Source organism: Zophobas morio, unplaced genomic scaffold (genome assembly GCF_036711695.1).
Source record: "Zophobas morio isolate AGI-343-1 ecotype UQ-CSIRO unplaced genomic scaffold, CSIRO_AGI_Zmor_V1 ptg000599l, whole genome shotgun sequence".
In the NCBI taxonomy this organism is placed as follows: domain Eukaryota; kingdom Metazoa; phylum Arthropoda; class Insecta; order Coleoptera; family Tenebrionidae; genus Zophobas; species Zophobas morio.
The window spans coordinates 213,471-226,320 of NW_026972702.1; positions in this window are offsets into that span (position 1 = coordinate 213,471).

The following is a 12,850-nucleotide window of genomic DNA, read 5'->3' on the forward strand; positions in this document are numbered from 1 at the left end:
CAATTAAAAAAAAATACAATATTTGCTACTATCTAATAAATAAACTTTTTATTATTAAAACATAAAAAACCTAAATTTTTCAATTTTGTTTGCTACTATTCAATTATTACGAGTTTTTCTAAAATTATTTACCAGCGTTTCTATACCCTCTAAAATTTCCAATAAATAAAACCAGTCAAATACAAACTTTTTCTCTCAAAGTAGATTTCGAAGCTTTGGAAAATAAGATTATTGTAACCTGAACTGGGGATTTATTCGTATAAGTTTTTAAAAATAATATTATAAAAATCTATTTATAAAGTCAAAGTGAAAAAAATAAACAACTTGGACTGAAATATAATTTATTAACAAAATAAATTTAACAAATAGAGTTAAATAAAATTAGACTGAAATAAAAATAAATAACGGAATAAATTTAACAATAGAGTTAAAAACATTTTATTAAAACTTGCAAAGTGACTTTAATTTTTAATTTTTAAAAGGATTATGGTAGTATTTCTGTAAATCCAAAAAAGTTGAATAGTTAATATTACTTTTCAATTCAAATTAGAGGGCTGGGGGAAAATGAATAAGAAGGAAAAAGAATTTCTTGATTTTAAAAAATTTTGAAAAACAATTTCTACTGAATAATAAAGTCTATAATTTCTATATAAAATTAAATTAATATTTTAAATTTTTATAAAAAAATAATTAAAATTTTAAAAGAAAAGCCAAGTCCGAGTGGTAATAATAAAATAATAAAAAAACCCAAAAAAAAATTTTTTATATACATTAAAAAAATTGAAATATGACATTTTTAATAAATATATCAACAATAGTATAATTGTGCTTAAAGCTAAAAAATAAGAGTCAAGTCGAAATTTAATAATGAAAAAAAAAATTGAAAAAACTAGAATATTAATATAAAAAACGTAAGGGCCAAGGTTATCTTAAAGTATTTTTAGAGAAGAATTCAGCCTAAAAAAATGTTAATAACGGCTAAACTGTCTACTAACAGTTTTTTTTGAGTTATCCTTTCTAAGGACTAACTCGCCTTTCTTTGCTTTAATCAATGATGGATTATATAATTTATTTTGAAAAAACATAATAAAAAGCTTAATAATTTATATAAATTGTTTAATAAAAAGTTTATAAACGTATGAGGACAAAACGGGAAGAGTAATAATAAAATAAGCTATTTTTAAAAACAATATTAAGAATATTTATGATAAGTATTAATAAAAACTTAAAAGAATTTAAAATTTTGTACAAACCCCCCAATAAAAAAAGTTAACGGCCGTATGAGTTGTGCTTACCGCAAGCCACGAAGCACATGTCTGCTTTATAGCTTTTGTTCGACTCTTTTAAAGACTACGTCCTGTTTTTAAATTTAAACTTTTTTTTTTAGTTTAATTAAGTCCTTTTTTTTTTCTATATCTAAATTTAAATTTATAATTCTGTCAATGAAAATTTTTTCCTCGGCGGGTTCACATTTAACTCTTAGCCAATCTAATAAAGAAGTTGAGCATTTTCAATTTAATGTATTCATTTTTGTTGTTATTTGCGATAATTTTATATTTACGCTTTATAAGGTTAGATATTAATAAATAAAATAATAATAATAGAAATTTATATAAAGTAATTATATAATAATAAATATATGAAGATAAGAAATAATTATAATACTTAATTCAAAAATAGTAAGTTATTAACGTCTATTATTTTCAATATTAATCTCATTTTTGAAAATTTTCAACTCATAATTATTAAAATTTAACTAGATCTTTTTTTTAGGATGAAAAAGAATTTAAATCGCTTGTTAAAGATGAAGCTCGGAGACGTTGTGAAGCTGAAAATAAAGTTTTTGAATATCAATTAAAGATGTTAACAGGTTTAATAAAAAAGTAGTTATTTATCAAATTATCTTCTTTCTTAATAAATTTGAATTTATTTAATATTTGCTTTTTAAAAACTGTTAGAAATCTAAAATTTAGGGGTAGTTTTATTTAAATATTTTAAATAAAATTTATTCTTCTTTTATTTTATATTATCATTTAAATATTAATTAATGAACTTCCATGAGTTATTATGTTATATTGATTTCTAGTTATTTAAATAATTTTTGATTTATGAATTTTTAAAGTAACAGAAATTAACAATATTAAAAAAGTTTATTTTTTTCTTTACTTTATTTTTTAAGAATTATAATAATCTATTGTGATAGTTTCTGTTTCTTATGAATTATTGAGCGAGGCTGGTTGTTACTTTTCACGCAGCGATTTTGCTGATGTTGTTGAAGATCGTTATAATAACGAAATTTGTGGCTTTCCGATTTGCGCTAATAAACTTAATCTAAAGGCATTTTTTAATAATATTTACTAAATTTCAGTTTTTTTTAAAAAAATTTTTTTTTAGTTTGTTAAAAAAAAATATAAAATTCAAGGCGGCAAAATCTACGATTTTTCTGAAATGAAAAAGTATTGCTCGTATAATTGCTACATGGCTGCGGAGTATTTTAGCCGGCAGTTGCCAGTAGAAGAGCTTTGGGCGCGGCCTTTCTTGTAAAAATACTAGCCTTTCATTATTTTTTATAGTTTATTTATTATTATTATTTTTGGGAAATTATTTTAATTCCTAAATAATTATTGAGCTAAATTATTCACTATTTTAACTTTATTAAAAAAATTTTGATTTATTTACTGTATTACTTGTTCTTGTTCTTTTATTATCATTTTTTTGCGTAGTGTGTGTCATTATTTATTTTGCTACAAAGATTATACATTTTTTTATTTTATATATATTTTTTAATTTTTATTATGAAATTGAAAATGTTTGCTTTATCTATTGTATTATTGGTTATTATTATGGTTATCCCTTTTTAATTGGCTTATTTGTGTCATTATTTTTCTGTTTCTAAGGTTATTACAGTTTTATATTTAGTATAAATAATTATTATTAATTCGATATTTTTTTTTTTAGAAAAATTTAGAATGTCTGCTATATTTGCTGTATTATTGGTTGTTGTTGTTGCTATATTTTATACTCTTGGCTTATTGTTCCATTATATATTTAATTTTAAAGTTATAACAGTTTCAAATTTTTTGTAGTAAAATGAATTATTAATTTTAAATTAATATTATGAAATTAAATGTTTGCCCTGTAAACTGTATGATTGGTTGCTGTTATTGTTATAACTTTGTATGGTTGGCTTATTTGTGCCATTATTTTTTTTTGCTTTCGTTATTTCGGTGTCTGTCGCGGAGTATTTTTTACTAAATGGCGCCCGCAATGGGTAACAAAGCTTTATACGTCCCCGAAAGACTTTGGGCTCGGCTGCGCTTGAAGGGTTTTATACTCTTTTGGAGAATAAAAATTGCCCGTTGGGGCATCTTCCGGAAAAACACGCCATATGCTATAGCCACGAGGGGCGTGCGTGCACACTTCCAATTAATTTTTATAATCTTATGAATTTATAAAGTTCGCTTTATTTAATTTGTTATTAGTTGTTGTAGTTGTTTTACTTTTATTATTTTTTTAACTTTTGTTTTTTATTTCTTTTTTCATTTACTTATTGCATTAAATAATTTATTGGCTAATAAATTGTTTTATTGTGTTTAATTGGCTTATTAAATTATAATATATATTTTTTCAAATTTTCATAAGTTTATATAGCTTTATATTGGTTGTAATTTTTTTTTTAATTTTAGATTTATTATTTTTAATTCTTTTTATTTTTATTTTATTGCCTGTTTTATAATCGTTTTCTTGTTTGCTTTTTATAATTTACTCTTTATTGGTGACCTTATTATTATTTATTATTATGATATATATATTTACTTCTTATTGGTTGGTGATTTATATGACTTTTTGTCTCAATATTATTCAGGCAAAGAGAATTTCAGTTTTACTGTCAAAAAAATAAAGAATGTTTACATTTTTCTTCTGTAGTCGAGGATAATTGTATTACTACTTATTATTATTTTAACTGTTTATATATTTATATAAGCATTTTAAAATAATGCTTAATTTTTTGGGGGGATTCATTAAAGTTTGTAAAGAAATTTTGGTAGCAGAAACTAGTTTGGGTCAAATAAAACCTAATTGCTACACATTTCTATCTTTTCATGCTGAAACGTCACAACCTTATGCAGGATGATCAGTCAATCTATTTAAATGTTAACTAAATTTTATAAAGTTTTAATTTTAATGCTTTTCATGTTTCATTTTTATGTATTAATATAAATTTTTTTTATTGGCTTTTGTTTTTTTAAATTGCAGCAGAAAACCAATTTAGGTTAATATATTTTAAGTTTTTAATTTAAATGAAAGAGAGATTCATTAAATTTTATGCTTTCTTTATTTTTGCTGTTGGCGTTTGTTTTGTTTAATTGCAGCAGAAAACCTCTTTGGATCTATTTAATTAAATATCAATGCTTCAGTAAATATAATGAATTTTTTTTAAAATTTTGTTGTCGTTCGTTTTGTTGAGTTATTTGATAGCAGAATAGCAAGCAATAAATTTAATGTAAGGTTTATAAATTTAACGAAGTTATGGCATTTATCAATAAATATTTTGAATTTTTGATTTATTATAAAGTTTTTTTTATTAAATGTAAGTTGCATTTTTAACTGAAAAAATAAGTTTCTAGTTAATCAAAAAGGAGTTTTAAAAATTAAAAAACAAAAAAATACATAAACTAATATAAGCTGACCTATCAGAGCATAAAAGAGCTGGCTGTTCACCATTAAGAATTATGATTTATTTAATATATAAATTTAAGGAAAAGTTGTCATTATGAACTTTATATAATAAAAATTTTTATATTATAAAATTAATAAAAATAAGAATTCTAAATTTTTTTTAGTAGTCGACCAATCGGAGCTTGAAATTAAAGAAAGAAAAGTTACTAAGGAGAATAACCTTTTTGATTTGAAATCGTCAACTAATCATATTAATGGAAAAATGCATTGCTCCAATGGGATTTTTAAATCCCTAGAAAATGTACAGGAAAGTACTGATCATAAAAAAAATATCATCAACGGATTTTTTGAGGCAGAATTTAGAGATCAGCTCAAGAATATAATAGTAATTTTTTTTTACTTTTTATTATATAATATTGTTATAATATTTTATATTTTTTTACTTTTACTATTATAATTTTTATATGTATAACCAAATATTTTTTACCATTTACTATTATTATCATATCTTAATTTTATTATTTTTCAGTTTTACTATCTTTTTATATATTATTATTTATAAGTAGACTGAATATATTCTTTTTACTTTTTATTGTATTTTTATTTATTATTTTATTATTAGTTTAATAAAGATTTTTTACTTTTTTATTAATACTAAAAATTTGTTCTTTTTCTTTTTATATACTTAGATATATTTTTTACTTTTTATTTATTTTTTATAGTTTTCAAAGGTTATTGAGTACACAATTTTTTTAAGTAATAACTATATACATGCTTTATGTACTTATAATAATTATATAGAGTTGTTAACGTTTTTAGTTTTTAAAAAGGATTTATAATATTTACATGCCACCGAATCCAACGTTGTGTTTGTTCTTTTTCTCCTTATATTAATGGATTTATAAATGTAATATATACAAGAATTTTAAAATATAACTTTTTTTTTACTTTTTATTATTCTTTATATAATAAAAAATTTTACTTTTATATATTATAAAAAATGTTTGTTCTCTTTTTATATATTACTATTTTTTTTAACATAGTATATATCCTTTCCTTTTATTTATTAAAACTTTTATTTAAGAATTTATAAATATAATTATAACTTTTTATTATTTATTGTTGTCATTTATTATTTAATAATTTTTTTTTCCTTGTAGTTTCTATTATAAATATTTTTAATATATTAAAATAATAATTACTTTTTCCTATAAATATTTTTTATTTAATAAATTTTACTTTTCTTTATTATTATAAAATCTTATTCTTATTTTTAAATTTTATTTTTAATCAATAAATTTTTTTATAATTATTTATTTTTTTTCTTTAGTATTATTATTATATTTTTATTTTTTTATTCTTAAAGTCCTTTTATTTGAAATATTTAATATTATTTAAAAGTTTTTTTATGCTTTATTATTATTATAATTGTAATTATCTTATTTTCTTTGAAGAGTTTATTATTTTAGGTAATATTTTTCATTTTATTCTTTTCACATTTTTATATTTTCTTTAAAAGTTTTTATTCTTTATTATTATTATTATTATATTTTTTTACTTTTTAAAAAGTTTATGTAATGATTTTTGTTTTATTCTTTTCAAAAATTTTTTGTTTTATTACTATATATGATATTTTTTTTAAAACTATTATCAATATTTTTATTTTATTATTATATAGAAGTTTTTTATACATCATTATTATATTTTATATTTATTTTCTATAAAGATTTTTACTATATGAAATATTCTTTATTTTATTCTTTTAAAAAATTTTCTTGCTTTATTATTTTACTTGTTATTTTTCTTTATAATAATTATTATTTTATTTATATTTTATTCATCTTTGAAAACTTTTTTTTTATAATTTATTTTTTTGCTTCATTGTTTATTAAATATTTTTTTTACTTTTATAATTATTATTATATTTTATATTATTTTTAAAGTTTTTATTTTTTATTATTATTTTATTTATATTTTATTAATCTTCCAAAAGTTTTTGTTACTTATAATTAACTTTGCTAAAAATAATTTATTATTAACAATTGAAAGTTTTTTCTTTTATAATTTATTATTAATTATTATTCATTTAATAGCTTTTCTATTTATTATTTTCTTATAATTTATAATTTTTTTTACTTATAATTACTATGTTTCATTTCCTATACTTTAGTGTTATTATTATCATATAACAATTTATATAAATTTTTTTTTACTTATTTTTTAAAAAAATATTTTATTATTTTTTACTTATTACTATTATTTATATTCTTATTTACTAGTAATATTTTTATTATTTTTTTTACTTATTATTATTTTTTGCCGTATTATTTACATATAATCATTATTAATATGTTTATACCTTGAATTTTTTTCTTTATTATTTTTGTTTATTTCTTTTTTACGTTAATATTTTGTTTATAATTATTTTTAAAATTACTTTTACTTATTATTATTTATTGTTTTTTTAAATTTTTTTTCTTTACTATTATAATTATATTTTAATCGCTTTACTTATTTTATTGTTTATAATTATTTTTTATAATTTTTTTTACTTATTATTATTAATACTTATTTTTTTAATTTCTTTTTTTTTATATTTATACACAATTTCTTTTACTTATTATTATTATAAATATTATTTAAGTTTTTTCTTTATTATTATTATTTTATATATCATTTCATTTTTTATTATTATTATACTTTTTTTACTTTAAAAGTATTTTTATTATTTATTTTTTTTTAATATTACAAGTTTTTTTCTTTATTATTTTTTTATTATTTGATTTTATTTTTTTGGCAATTTATTACTTTATTATTTGGTTATTATTTTTCTTATATTTTTATTTATATAACTTTTTTTACTTATTAGAATTGTTATATAAATTTATATAGAATATTTTTTACTAATTATTTCCATAAAAGAACGAGAAGAACAAACTTCTTCAGCATAACAACTACTTTAGCATTTCTAATGTTTCTGTGAGTCTCGTTTCTTGTGAAACGCAAACTTTCTTGAAGCAGTTTTATAGGGAAAAGGAAAAAAGTTGGAAAAGTGAGAAAAAACTAAACAGAGAGGAACTTTCCCGGAAACAAATATTTTTGTCTAATATAAAAAATTAGTAATTATTATTTATTATATGAAAATTATAAACGTTTTTATATTATTTTATTATTATATAATAACATTTTTGCTTAGTATAGAAAAGATTATAGTTTTATACTTATATTTATTTATTATTATTATAACAAAAATTTTTATAAATATAAGAAAATTTATAGCTTTTTATTATGAAAATTATAAACTATATATTATAATAATAATACTAATATATGAAAAGTTTCAGATCTATATAAAAGTTAATAGTTTTATTATTCAATAATATTTTTATATAAAATATGAAAAACTTTTTATTTATTTTATTATTTATAATTAGTCTTTTCGAAGTTCTTACAGAATTGCAAGTTGAAGATTTTTCTATTGCGGGTGATGTTTTTCTCTTAATAGACACCTTCAACTTCTCCAGTTTATAATTATTATTATTTATTAACATATTTATATTTCAGTATCATTATTTATTATTTATAAATATATCTGTAGACTTGTTATTACTATTTATGATCTCTTATTATTTTTATATATTAATTATTATTATTTATTTATTAATATTTTCATATATTTTTTAGTTATTATTTTTTAATATATTTATATATTTATAACTATTATCATTACATGTTTATCATTGTTATTTGTGTATTATAATGATACTTATAATATAATATATTCTCTTATGAAAAGTTAATATTTATTTTATATTTTGTGGTTATTGAATATACTTTACTTGTATAAAAATGTTTTATTTTTATAAATTTTTTTTTTATATTTTGTATTTAAAATTATATATATACTCTTTTAAAAAAGAATTTATTTTTTTAAAAATATAGTAAAAGTTTTTTTATAATTTTTATACTTCTAATAAGTTTTTATTATTTCTTATAAATATAATAAAAGTTTTTATAGATTTTGTGTTTTTTAATTTTTTAATTACTTTTTTTGAAAAATTTTTTTTTCATAATATATTTGAAATTTCTATATATTTTATATTTTTGTAAAGGGAAAAATAGTATATTACTACTATAATAAATGTTATTACATATTTTATTATTATATATATAATTTTTTTTATTTTTCATATTAATACAATGGAAGTTATTGTATACTTTTTATTTTTGTAAAGAAAAAAATGGTTTTATTTATAAATATAATAAGTTTTTATAATATATATTAAAAGTTTATAAATATTTGTTAATACTTTTAATTTTTTCAAGGACACGTGGTTTTAAATCTCGACTCGAACGTTTGGGTTTCTCTTTGCCTTCTCTTTATTGTTGTGTAAACCTTATTATTGTTGTTATTATTATAAATTTTTTTTATTATATATTTTATAATGATATATATATGATTTATTGGTTTTTATATATTTTAAATACTTAAAATAAAAATTTCTTCTAGTGTAAATTTATTATTATTTCTCATATAATTTATTTTAATAGTATATTGATTCTAATTATTACTATTGTTCTTATTATAGAAATTTTAATACTATGATATAGATATAATATTATATACCGTATTGAGTTTTATTTTTTAATAAAACTAATAAAAATAATATTATCCAGCATAAAATTTTTTTCTTATATAAAATTTTATTTAGTAGTTACATTTATTATTATTATTCTTTACATAAATTATATGAATATTTTAATAGTAATTTAATATATCGTTCTTCCATCTTTAAATACTTATAAAATACTATTATTTACTAGTAAATCTTTTTATTATTTAATTATTTTTATTAAGTACTTAAAAAAAATTATAAATTGTTTTAATATTTATGATTTCAATTTTTTATTAATGTTAATATGAATTATGTTTTTTTTTTTGAATAAAAATCTTGGTATAACTATTATTATATTTAATTTAATAATATTATTTATAATAATTATATTTAAAATATTTAATAGTACACTTCTTATTTTTATTGTCTCTGTCTATTATTATTAAAATCCTTTTTATTATAGTTTTTAATAATATTATTTTTACCTTTTAGATCTTTTTTTAATATTAATACTATTATGATGTAAATTCTTATTTATTAATTTAATAAATAAATTTTTTAACTTTTATTAATAATATCATTATCATTATTACCGTGTAAATTTGTTATATATTTTTATTAAACTTTACTAAAATTATTTAGAATTACTACAAAATATAAATTATCTTTATAATTGTTATTATAATGTCAGTGTTTATTATTTTTCATTTTTTTTAAAATTATCAAAATTTTCTTAAAAGTTTTATTTATAGTGATATTACCGTTCAAAATTATTATTAAATCTTTTTAATATTTTTTTCTAATAATTTTTAGAATTCTGAGATAAATTTTTTTTATAAATGTTATTATAATAATTTATTATTGATATTAAAAATATTAAATGTTCTTTTTTTTATTATATTTGTATATTAATTCTTATTTATTAATAATATTATTAAGACTGTGTAAACTTATTATTATTATATTTATAAATAAATTTTATTAATAATTTTTGGATTAATACTGAAAATGAATTTTTTAAGTGCATATTATAATTTACCTCTAATATTAATAATATTATAATCTAAATTATTATTATATTTCCTTTTTATTTATTATTTATTACCAATTTTTTTTTATTTCTATTTAATAATGTTATACCGTTTAAAATTATAATTATTATTGTTATAATTTCTTTAATTTTTTTTAAATAGATGTTTATTATATTTATGCCTATTATTATTGAATTTTATAATTCTATTAATAATATTATCGTTAAAAATTATTATTGTTATAAAATTTTATATATATATTTTATTGATTCTAACAAATTAATAGTATTGTAGTGTAAATTATTATATTTATACTTATCTATTACTATTAATAAAAATTTTTAAGTATTATATTAATAATTATTTTCCATAATAATTTTAAATTTATTATTATATAAATATTCTTTTTTTTCTAAATTATAATTATAATATTTATTTTTATAATTTATAATACAATTAATTTTAAAAAATTTATAAATATTTTTTATTTATTTTTCTATATTTTGAAGGTTTTTTAAACAAATATTAATATTTACTTTTTTTAAGTATAATTTTTATTATTTCCTTTTCAAATTTAATACGAAATCAGAAATAAAATTAATTTTTTTATAAAAACTTTTAGGTTTGTTAACTTTTTTATAAGTTGACTGAAATAATTTTAATTAAATTTATAATTATTTTATTTTATATTTTCTTAGTTTCTTTTAAAATTTTTATTTTAAAATATAATAATTTTTTTATTAACTTATTATAAAAAATACAATAAAATTAATTAAATTTTTTATTTTTAATATACTTAATAAATTTATACGAAATTAGAGAAAAATAATTTTTTATAATAAATACTTTTAACTTTGTTAATATTTTGTTCTGTTAAAGTTATTTTTTTATTATTATTATTTTAGTAAATTTGCTTATTTTTTTATTTAACTTTTTAAATTATTATAATTTTTAATTATTTAAAATAATTTCATTTTATTTTTTGTTATATACTTTTAAGATATTATACGAATTTAAAAAATATAAAATTAATTTTAAAAATTAAGTTTATTAAATTTTTTAAATTTTTATAAATTTCTCATTTCTTATTTTTTAAACTAAAAATTATTATTATTTATAATTTTTAAAACTATTTTTTTATTTTTAGTTTATAAAAATATTTTTAAAATTAAATTTTATTTACAATTTTTAGATTAATTATTTAGCAAATTAATAAAAATTATTTATTATTACATACTTAAAGACTATCAAAAGCTGGGAACTCTCGCGCTTGTCAATTAATGAATTTTTTTAAAGGACATTCAAAATATGAAAAACTTCTGCTACAGTTAAAATTAACTTTTTGGTGATTTTCTTTACTTTTATTTTTATATAAAAAAAAATCATTTTTTCAAATTTTATTATTTTTATTTTTTTTTAAAAATAAGGTAATTCGTTTTTTGAAAAGTAATTTGCCTTTTAAATTTTTTTGTTTTTGAATTTAATTTTTTTTAAATTTTATAGAAGAACACAATTTATATTTTTTAAATTTTTTTAGAAAATTTTTATATTATTAAATCTAAATTATTGTTTTTATTATATTAATTTTAGAGTACATTTTTATAATTTAAATTTAATTATTCTTTCATTTTATTTGTAAATTTTTTGATAAACTTTAAATTTTTTATAAATTTCTTATTTAGTTTTATGTTTCGATCTTTTTCTATAATTTGTTTTATAATAATAATATTAACGAAACGGAAAGTAGAAATTTGAAAGTAAAAAGTTTTTACGAATTCTTTCTTTGGTAGCGGTATTTTATAATTTGATACCGATACTTCATCGTAACTAAACACGAAAAAAAAATATTTATATATATTAAAAATAAAACAAATTTTAAAAAATGAAAATCACATGTTAATATTTTAACTGTAAATATATATATATAAATAGTATAAGAAAAAGTGGTCATAATAGTTTATAAAATATATATAAATATTTAAATAGTAAATTTAGTAAATGGATTATATAAAGAGAAAGAAAAAAAATAATAATATTAAAAAACATTAAATATATTATATTAATGTTGAAATAGTTAATATATATAAAAAAATTGAAAAGCAAAAAAAGTAAAAATATTAATGTAAAATAAAAATATAATATATATAATGTAAATAAAAAATGTATATTAAAGTATAATAAAGAAAAAAAGTAATAATATTAATTTTAAAAAATAAAAAATATGTTTGCATAGTAAATATATATAAAAAGTTTAATAAAACGTATATAAAAACTATGCAACAATAGAAAAAAAATTAAAAAAATAATATTGGGATTTATAATTTTATTGTGCACATAAAATCTGCGAGCAAATTTTAAGTAAAAAGTTATTTTTTAATAAATTTAAAATTTACAAGTAAACTACCAATTTTATAATCAGTGTATAACTTTGAATTTATTATTTATTTTTTTTTATTTTAATTAGATTTTATATTTTTATTTATACGCTTTATTTTTTTGCTGCAAATTTATAGTAACTATCTA